Here is a 9,348-nt window from a genome sequence, read left to right on the forward strand (position 1 = left end):
TTTTTTTTTTTTTTTTTTTTTTTTTTTTTTTTGTAATGCGTTAGTGTACAGGACAAAAAAAAAATCAGAAATTCAGAAGGGAGCCATCAGCAGCATACTGGCGACTGTAGCCACATTCAGCCCATAGACGGCACCAAAAGCCTGACCTGGGCTCCTGCAGGAGGCTCATGAAACACTTCCCTGCTGTCATTCTTCCTCTCCTTCTTTGCATTTTTCTTCTCCATAAGTACTCCTGTGATGTCAATGAGTCCTAGTCTGCAGTTGTGACCCAGCCACAGAAGAATTAAGATGTGACCGCCTCACCAAATAAGGTACCGAGCCACGTGGCTAACATAGACATGAATAATGGGCTAATATAAGTTACAAGAGTTAATAAGAAGTCTGAGCTACTAGGCCAATCAATTTATAACTAATGTAGACTCTGTGTGATTTCTTTGGGACCTAACGACTGTGGGACCAGGTGGGACAGAAACCTCAGTCAACAGAATGGTGTCCAACATCTGCCAGATACTATGGGCTTGTAGGCTGAACATGAATGCCCCAACAGTACAGAAGAACTTTGGGTAACAGTTCCTGTTCACTTATTTAGATTTTCCAGTTCTACATTTCCCTCAGTTTGTGTTTTCTTTATTGCTTTCATTTCAATTTTTAGGTCTTGAACAGTTTTATTTGTTTCCTTTAAGTGTTTGTTTTCTTGGCTTCTTGCCTTTCTTGAAAGGATTTATTCATTTCTTCTATCTCCCCTCGATTTCTTTAAAGGACTTATTGACTTCTTTAAAAAGCTCCATTATCTTCATAAAGTTTGTTTTTAGGATCTTTTTCTTGTGCTTCAGCTGTGTTGGAATATCCATGGCTTGTTCTAGTAGGATAGCTGGACTCTGGTGGTGCCTTATTGCCCTGACTGGTTGATTTAGTTCTCATGTTGGTATGTAGGCCTCTGGGTTTGGGATGATTATAGGCCTAGGTGCTGATTTTTTGGATTTCTTTGTTGGATGGGTGTTTTGGTTCTTGATTTAAGTTTGACCTGTGGTTGAGCAGAGGGTCTCTACCCAAGTTGGGGACTGGAATTTGGTGACAAAAGGGGAGGGAAGACTGGGGATTGTGTCAGGGAAGGACACAGAGAGAGTGGAGGAGGTCTACTGGCAGCTGGCCTACCTGGAATCCTGGGAGCTTACATGGCTTCTGATCCAGTAGGCAATCTGTCCCTGAGTTGGTGCCTGGTATGCTTATGTGGTAAGGGGAGAGAAGATTGGGATACTATTTAGAAGGGGAGCAGGTGAGGTGACTTTTAATGACTGCTTCTATTTCTATAGGGGTTGTAGGTCTGTATAAATTGTGTGTGTGATCTTGATTTAGCTTTGGTAAGTCATACTTATAGAGAAAATTATCCATTTCTTTTAGATTTTTCTACTTGGGTGGAGTATAGGCTTTTAAAGTATGTCCTTATGGCTTTCTGGATTTCCTAGGTGTCTGTTGTTATGTCTCCCTTTTCATTTCCTGTTTGGTTAATTTGGATCTTCTCTATATGTCTTTCAGATGGTTTAGATAAGGGTTTGTTGATCTTACTGATTTTCTCGAAGAACCAACTTTTGTTTCATTGATTGTACCGAAATCCTAAATTTTTCATATCCAGAATTTGCTCAATTTTTGTTTTCTTTATTGATTATATTTCCACGTTCAGGTCTTGAATAGTTTTGTTCATATCCTTCCACTTTTTTTTTTTTTTGGTTTTCCTGTTTTTTTTAAGGATGTATTTATTTCCTCACACTGTTTGTGGGTTTTTTTATTTCATTAAACTAATTTTTGATTTGTACTGTTTGTGTTTTTCTGGATTTCTTTAAGGTATTTATTTGTTCCCTCTTTAAGGACTTCTCTCATCACCAGACCAGGCCCTGTGTTAATGTCTGTATTTTCTCTGCTATCACTGAAGACCACCTGAATGTCTGTGGTCCATGCTGAAGCCTGAAGTTAAGTGATCTCCATGGACTGTGCTGCTACTGGAGGCCAAATTGATCTGAGTGGCCTTCTCTGCTACCTGTGTCCATGGTGATACCCAGGTCTATAATGCCACCAAGAGCCATGTCTGGGTCTATGGTCTTACTGTAGCTGGAGCCTGTGTTGATGTCTTTGTCCCTCAAATGGCAGTGCAGGCCACTCATTAATACGGCCCTTGGCAGTAGTAAAATCCACAGGCATCAACATGGAAGGGTGGTGTTCTGTTGCAACTCTAGGGATGAGACTGCGGGACTGGATTTGGAGAGAAGGAGGGAGTGAGGAAGTTCTTCAGCTGGCTTACCGGTTTCCCAGTTCTGCTCTGCTGGAGTGTTCCTAGTGGATGCCTGCTGATGTTGGAGGCTGGGATGATGGGATGAGATGGGGGAAGAAAGATTCAGGGAGAAGGTACTTGTGAACCAGTGGGGATGGGTCTGACAGGAAAAGGAACAAAGCAGATTTTCTACTACAGAGCAGAGGTCGAGACCAGGAAAGTTGGAACAGGAGGAACAAAAGCAGAGGTGTGGATTTGCCTTCAGCCTACTTGTTTCCCTGGCCATTGGGTTAGCAAAGGGTACCTGCCTGGGTTGGAAACAGGGGACAAAGAAATATATGTGTGAAGAAGGAGGTTGGAAGGGATCTGCACACAGGGGTGCAGGGAAGGTTCCCAGGTGTTCTGCTGAAGAGCTGGGGATGAGACTGGGGGATTGGATCTGAGCAAACAGAAGAAGAGAAGATCTGCAGGTAGCCTACCTGGTTTTCTGGCAGGCACCGCCTAGAGTTGTGGCTTATAACCTATGGGTCATGACTCTTTAGGGAGGTCTAAGGATTCCTTTCAAGGGATAAAATATCAGATATTCACATTATGATTCATAACAGCAGAAAAATTCCAGTTCTGTGTAGCAAGGAAAGAATTTTATAGCTGGGGGTCACCACAACATGAGCAGCTCTACTAAAGAGTCCCAGCATTAGAAAGGGTGAGGGCTATCAGCCATGGCTTTATACAGCAGACAGTAATTAATATTCAAGAAGTCAATCCCCCGAATGAACAGTTCCCTGATGGGGAAACCTCGTCAAGCATGGCTGCAAGGCTACAGACTCCGATTATTGTTTGCTTCTGTCTGTAATTTCACATATGCAAAAACAGCTATGGGAATTTCCCCACTGCCTGTGTGTTTATCTCAGGAATATATTCCATCTTATGGGTATTTATATCTGTGGATTGTCTAGAATATGACTCCTCACTAACCTGCATTGTCTGTTTGATATCTATAATGTTAGCCTACATAGAATTTGATGAGTAAATATGAATACAAAGAAATACTACTTAAGTCAGGGATTGTAAGTCCCTGAGAACTGTTTTTATATCACAGCTCAGGTTGATATAAGAAATTAGTTGCATTGCATCTTCCCCAGCTCTAAGACAACTGTATACCATTAACTGGTTTAATGCTACAAAGTAATTTTAGATTAAGACCACGTGTCTTGCTAACGGATTTTAAGATACACATCCCCAGTAAAAGCAGTCTAGTTCATAGGGACATGCTGAGCTACCTGTAAATACAAAAAAAAAGCTCAATTATTGCTAGGTGGCAAATGCACCCATTCCTGATCTCAATTTGTGAAAATATATTCTGATTAGTTTACAGTATAACTTGACTCTGTAGCCCCTGATGAGAGCTGCAGGTGTTCTTAGACAATCAGAAGTTACATACAGGATAGAAAAATATATTTCAAGATTTAAAATGCCTTTTATGTCACCGTGCCTTGGAAAATGCCAAATGGGCTTGTATCAGGAGATTTAAGGTAAGCCTGAGTACCACCAAAAACATTTATGACAGAATGTCCGAGAAAGCCTGGCAATTCTGCTAATCACAAAATGTTAGTTTAAAATGTTTATTACACTCAGAAATATAGGATAACACAAATTCCTTATTTTTCTTAGACTCCTCAATAGTCTAGCTTTATTACTCTTTTAACCCTTTAATGCCTGATTCTTTATTCCCGACTGCAGCTGCACTTTATGGACAATGAAGAATCTGGGATTTATCACACGTGCATTGTCTGATGCTCTGCTTCTTAGCGTTTCCTGGAAGGTGACCTTAAAATGGAACTCATGTATTCAGCATGAGAGAACAAAGAAAAGCTGGAGCTAGAAGGTGAAAATAGAGAGGAGATTCAGCAGCATGAGAAAACCAAGAGAGATAACATCAGAATGTGTGTTCCCTTTCTAAACCCTCAGATAGAAAAAGTTCCTAAAGCCCCACTGCTCTGTGACATTCTCTTTACACCCAGCTGCAGCCTGAAAGCTGGTCAAACAGGCTGCAATAGTTGAGAGCCGCAGGCCTGGAGAGTACGAAGTATTCATGAATCAATCCCCTGCCACACTTTCAGAACACTCTGCTGGCCTGACCCGAAACCACTTCTCTTTTAGATGGAGTATGATCTCCCCACTTTTGCCTACTCTTCTCAGTTTTCATAAGAGCATGATGGGGCATGTTCTACTCTGCCAATAAGAAGTGCTGAGACAGAGGAGAGGCCTCTGACACTGGTGAGGCAGTGAGGAGTCTGCACAGACATGTACAGCTTAGCAGAGCTGGACGGACTATAACAGAGTTCTGTGAACAGAAACATTACTGGAATCTGTAAGCTGATTAAAAAAAAATTCATGTTATATTTAATCTGGGTAAGAGTACTTCTACTTTAGCAAGAGTGTTAACTGAGGTTTTCTGTCACTCCCCTCCCCCGCAGTCACTCAGTCCCAAAGAAAACCTATGATGGCAGAAAATAAGGCTTATTTAATTAGACTTAGAATATTTGGGTGGTTGTCTTTACTCTCTTTAGTGAAAATACATAACCCATCTTGGCTCTTTTCCTGGAGTTGTGATATCTGTCTCCATTCATGGAGTGTCTGTACCTGTTGACAACTGCCTGGAGAAGCCTGTTGCAGTCTCCCATCTGATGTGGGAATAGTTTCTTATTAATAAAGAAACTGCCTTGGCCCATTTTATTGGATAGAAAATTAGGTAGGCGGAGTATACAGAAGAGAATTCTGGGAGAAAGAAGGTTAGAGGAAGAGTCGCCATGATGCTCCCACTCCAGACAAACGCAGGTTAAGATCCTCTCTGGTAAGCCAGCTCATGGGCTACACAGAATATTAGAAATGGGTTAGAACAATATGTAAGAGCTAGCCAATAAGAAACTGGACCTAGCCGGGCCAGGCAGTGTTTGAAAGAATACAGTTTCCATGTAATTATTTCTGGGTATAAGCTAGCCATGCGGGCGGCCGGGTGCCGGGGACGCAGCCCTGCCGCTCCTATTTCAACAGATGGCGCCCAACGTGGGGCTAAATCCACTTAAAAACCTGAGAAGCCTTAAAAATAAGGGAAACAGAGTTTAACACAGATTTTTGCTGTTTTGTTGGTGACATGCTGTAGAGAGATTCCTGATTCAGCAACAGCAGCAGAGAAAAAAAGCTGCGTCATTTTAAAGCGCGGCTTCCTGGTGCTATGCTGCCAGCGTGAACTCTGGCTTTAAAGCATTTCAAGGCTTTTATGGGACTGGATGTTTCTGTTCCCACTTGGGATCGGAGGAGATTGCTCTGAGACCTGCCGATGGCTCAGCGTTCCCTGCCTACACCTGGGCAGATGGCGGAATCAGGCTTAGGCAGGCGGAAGAGCATGGCGGATTCCTGCTGCCATACAGAGACGCGTTTTCAGACTGCGCAGTGCTCTGCGTGTCAGATTTGGCTGTAACTTGGATAAAAAGAGTTTCTGTGCTGCACACTCAGTCTCAAAATTAAATTGCTGATTGCGGCTCCAATGTAAACTGCTGTTTGCCTGTAACTGTGCTCAGCTCAAAAGCACCAAATGACTCTGAGGCAGGAGCGGCTGCTCCTTGCTGAACTGTGCTGATCTCAGGCAGGAACTACCGTAATTACCTTAAAACCGTGCAGTTAAGGTTTAGACTGGGCAGGACACAGGCAGTACCGTATTACCTATACATGGTGCAACTTAAGTTTTTAAGAAATGCTTAACATTTTAAGAAATGCTCCTGGAAAAAAAAAAAAAAATTACAGATTCACAGTAAAACAGATTCAGACACCGTTGGATGAATGTACGTAGGCTTGGGGAAAAAAAGAGAATATAAAGAATAAAGTTAATGTCTTAAAAAGAAAAAGGGTAAAGTCTTTAAAGAGACAGAGTACAGAAGTACAGATAGTTATAGATTAAGAGAAATAAAGAAAAATAAGCCACGTAAAAATGAAAAATTCACAGAGAGTCTGGATTATGTACATTGTGTTTTCTTTAAAATTTTTGACTGTGAAGGAGCTAAGTACAAAGAGACATTTTATTATATGGGCTGCTAAGCTGAACCTGCACATATGTTCTAAAGGTATCTTGACTTCAAAATTTGGATCTAAGGATATGATGCTTTGGAGAGGGTCTTCTTTTGTTTCCACAGAGGATGTGACCCTATGGATTGCATCTATCCCGGTATGGTATGATAGACCACGCCCTCCTGAAAGGTTGCTGTGAACACCCTCAAAAAATTACTTCACTCAACTGCCAACCGAGATGAACCTGACACACAGGTTACACCCTAAATGATCTGATTAACAGTGCCCCCATTCAGCAGGAAGCAGTTTGGAGAGAAAAAACTACGCCCATGTTCCCAAATATTGTTTATAAATGTTCTTTTACATTTAAAGGGGGATATGATATAGATATGAATAATTTGCATTGGTATGGATTTTAAGGTCAATTTTGTTATATGTATATGTATTTTTGAACTTGATTAAGGTATTGTGATTATGTAGTTCACTTAAAATGTAATGTATAATTAGGAAATATAGGTTGTTAATGGATAATCATTGCTAATAGTTAAGCTTGTAGTCATGTTAGTTAGATTTTCTAGATATATAGAGATATATTTCAATTAGATAGGCATTCTTCATATCTTTCAAAGACTGCAGAATATGGCATTTAAAATATTTTAATAACTTAGGACTTTTCATGACAAGGAGACACGTCTGCTCCTGGCAGCACCAGCTACTTCAAGAGGAAGATGGGCATCGAAGAGGATCCTTATGGAGTTGGATAGTCATTTGGGCAAGAAACTGCTCTTGCCTGGACTGTTGCATAAACTGGACACAGAACCCGCAGAGAGAGGACTACTGGACTTGCCTAAAGGTGAGATGGTCTTTCGGGGTTCCTGATTCATGAAAGAGTCTGCGAGACATTCTGCAGGACACAGCAGAAAATGACTGAACTGTCTTTGAAATTTCCTGCTTCATGGAAATGTCTCTGCATAACATGGGCCTGTAGGCCGAAGATGGATGCCCCAACGGTACAGAGGAACTTTGGGTGACTGTCCAGGCAGCGAGATGTCTCTGTCATTTCTAGAGTTTTCTTATTTCTTGTTACTTAAGTATTATTATATCCTTCTGGAGTCTTTGATGGAGTTGAAGAATGAATAGTTATAGTTTTCCTTAGTTATGGTGAGAGATAAAATAGATATAAATATTGTAACTGTAATTCTTACTTGATAACTGTTTTGTTATATGTAATTTTACTGTTAAAGTTAAAGCCTTTCTTTTTTGTTTAAACAGAAAAAGGGGAAATGATGTGGGAATAGTTTCTTATTAATAAAGAAACTGCCTTGGCCCATTTTATTGGATAGAAAATTAGGTAGGCGGAGTATACAGAAGAGAATTCTGGGAGAAAGAAGGTTAGAGGAAGAGTCGCCATGATGCTCCCACTCCAGACAGACGCAGGTTAAGATCCTCTCTGGTAAGCCAGCTCATGAGCTACACAGAATATTAGAAATGGGTTAGAACAATATGTAAGAGCTAGCCAATAAGAAACTGGACCTAGCCGGGCCAGACAGTGTTTGAAAGAATACAGTTTCCGTGTAATTATTTCGGGCATAACCTAGCCATGCGGGCGGCGGGGTGCTGGGGACGCAGCCCCGCCGTCCCTATTTCAACACCCATCCTCTTTAATCATTGGACAATGTCGCACCAAGATACCCTAAAGGATTTCCTGCCCAACAACCATAATCTTTCTTGCCTTTATTGTGGAAACTCAATCCAAGTTTCTGATGGTGATCTTGATCCATCAGCCCTCCTAACACTGTTATTTCCTTCTCAGCCTGTTGTATTAAGGACATCAGAAGCTCAAAATGGCTTTGAAGAAGTCTGAGCTTCCACTGCATGGAATATTAGTTGTGGCTCCAGACAGGGGCATGGCCCCCACACCACCAATCACCCTGGAACCAAAACTTCCAGACCAGAAGGACCTAAGGTCATGGGAATGGGAAGCAAAGTTTTCCCCCAGGAGTCGCTAGGGGTGATAGTGAGAGGAGCTATTCCCTTTACTACCTCTTAATGCCTGGACCAATGGACATGGGCTAAGGAGAAAACTGCCTCCTGCAGAATCTTGACCCAGCACTAGAGGTTGATGGTACTTCTTTAATCTTTCCTTGTGTCTTGAAATGTCCAGTCCATCTTTCTGTCCTGACAGCTGTTTCAGGAAGTTGGTGAACACAGGAATATCAACTGAACACATCATAATGAGATGCAATAAGCATAGGCACAAACTATCATATCAAGGCTGGGGGAATCGACCAGAAGGAAGAAAAGGTTCCCAAGATCAGACAAAGAGGTCAGAGACTCCCCACTGTCCCACTCTTTAGGAGTCCCACAAGCACTCCCGAACTAAACAACCACAGTATGCATACAGAGGACCTAGTGTTGACCCATGCATCTGTGTGATTGCCTCTTCAGTCGCTGTGAGACCCATTGATTCCCGTTTATCTGACTCTGTGAACCCTTTACTCCCATCAGCTGCTGGAGAAAGCCTAACTGATGACAGCAGGGCTAGGCACCAGTCTCAGAGTGCAGCAATTTCTTAGGTATCGTTTCATTAACATTTGTGTGTGTGTGACTGTGAGGAGCCTGCACAAACTTCCGCAGCTGAACAGGGATGGATGGACTAAACTGGGCCTCTTCTAACAGAAACACCACTGGAATACAAAGAGATTCTACAACTTTTTTCTTTTTACATTTTATTTGGGTAAAATTTTGTCTACATAACTGAACAAGAGTCCTCTGCAAGAGGAACGATTGCTTTTGCCCACTGAATCATCTCTCCTGTCTCCAAAAACTGAGTTTGGAGGAAAAGTGTCTTCATTCTCTTCCCCTTCTCTTGTAAGAACACATTCACGTTTGTTTTCTCCTTTGCTCTGAGCCCTTGATCATATGTTCTGCACAGTCCTCCTATCCAGACAGATTTCTCCAAAGAAACCCTGTTGGGATGTGCTGGGGGCACTAAATAAACTGAATTCCAGTTTCCA

General features: G+C 41.8%; 1 long non-coding RNA gene across 1 annotated transcript in view; it reads left to right on the forward strand.

The window, feature by feature from the left end:
- Positions 1-7,964, forward strand: part of LOC126489959 (uncharacterized) — an 83,922-nt gene extending 75,958 nt beyond the window's left edge. Inside the window, exon 3 of the long non-coding RNA XR_007589060.1 lies at positions 7,000-7,964. This is a non-coding gene — a long non-coding RNA (uncharacterized lncRNA). The remainder of the gene's footprint in view (positions 1-6,999) is intronic.
- The last annotated feature ends 1,384 nt before the right edge of the window (positions 7,965-9,348 follow it).

This window comes from Alexandromys fortis, unplaced genomic scaffold (assembly GCF_014885135.2).
Source record: "Alexandromys fortis isolate MF-2015 unplaced genomic scaffold, M_Fortis_MF-2015_v1.1 scaffold_218, whole genome shotgun sequence".
NCBI classification, from domain to species: Eukaryota; Metazoa; Chordata; class Mammalia; order Rodentia; family Cricetidae; genus Alexandromys; species Alexandromys fortis.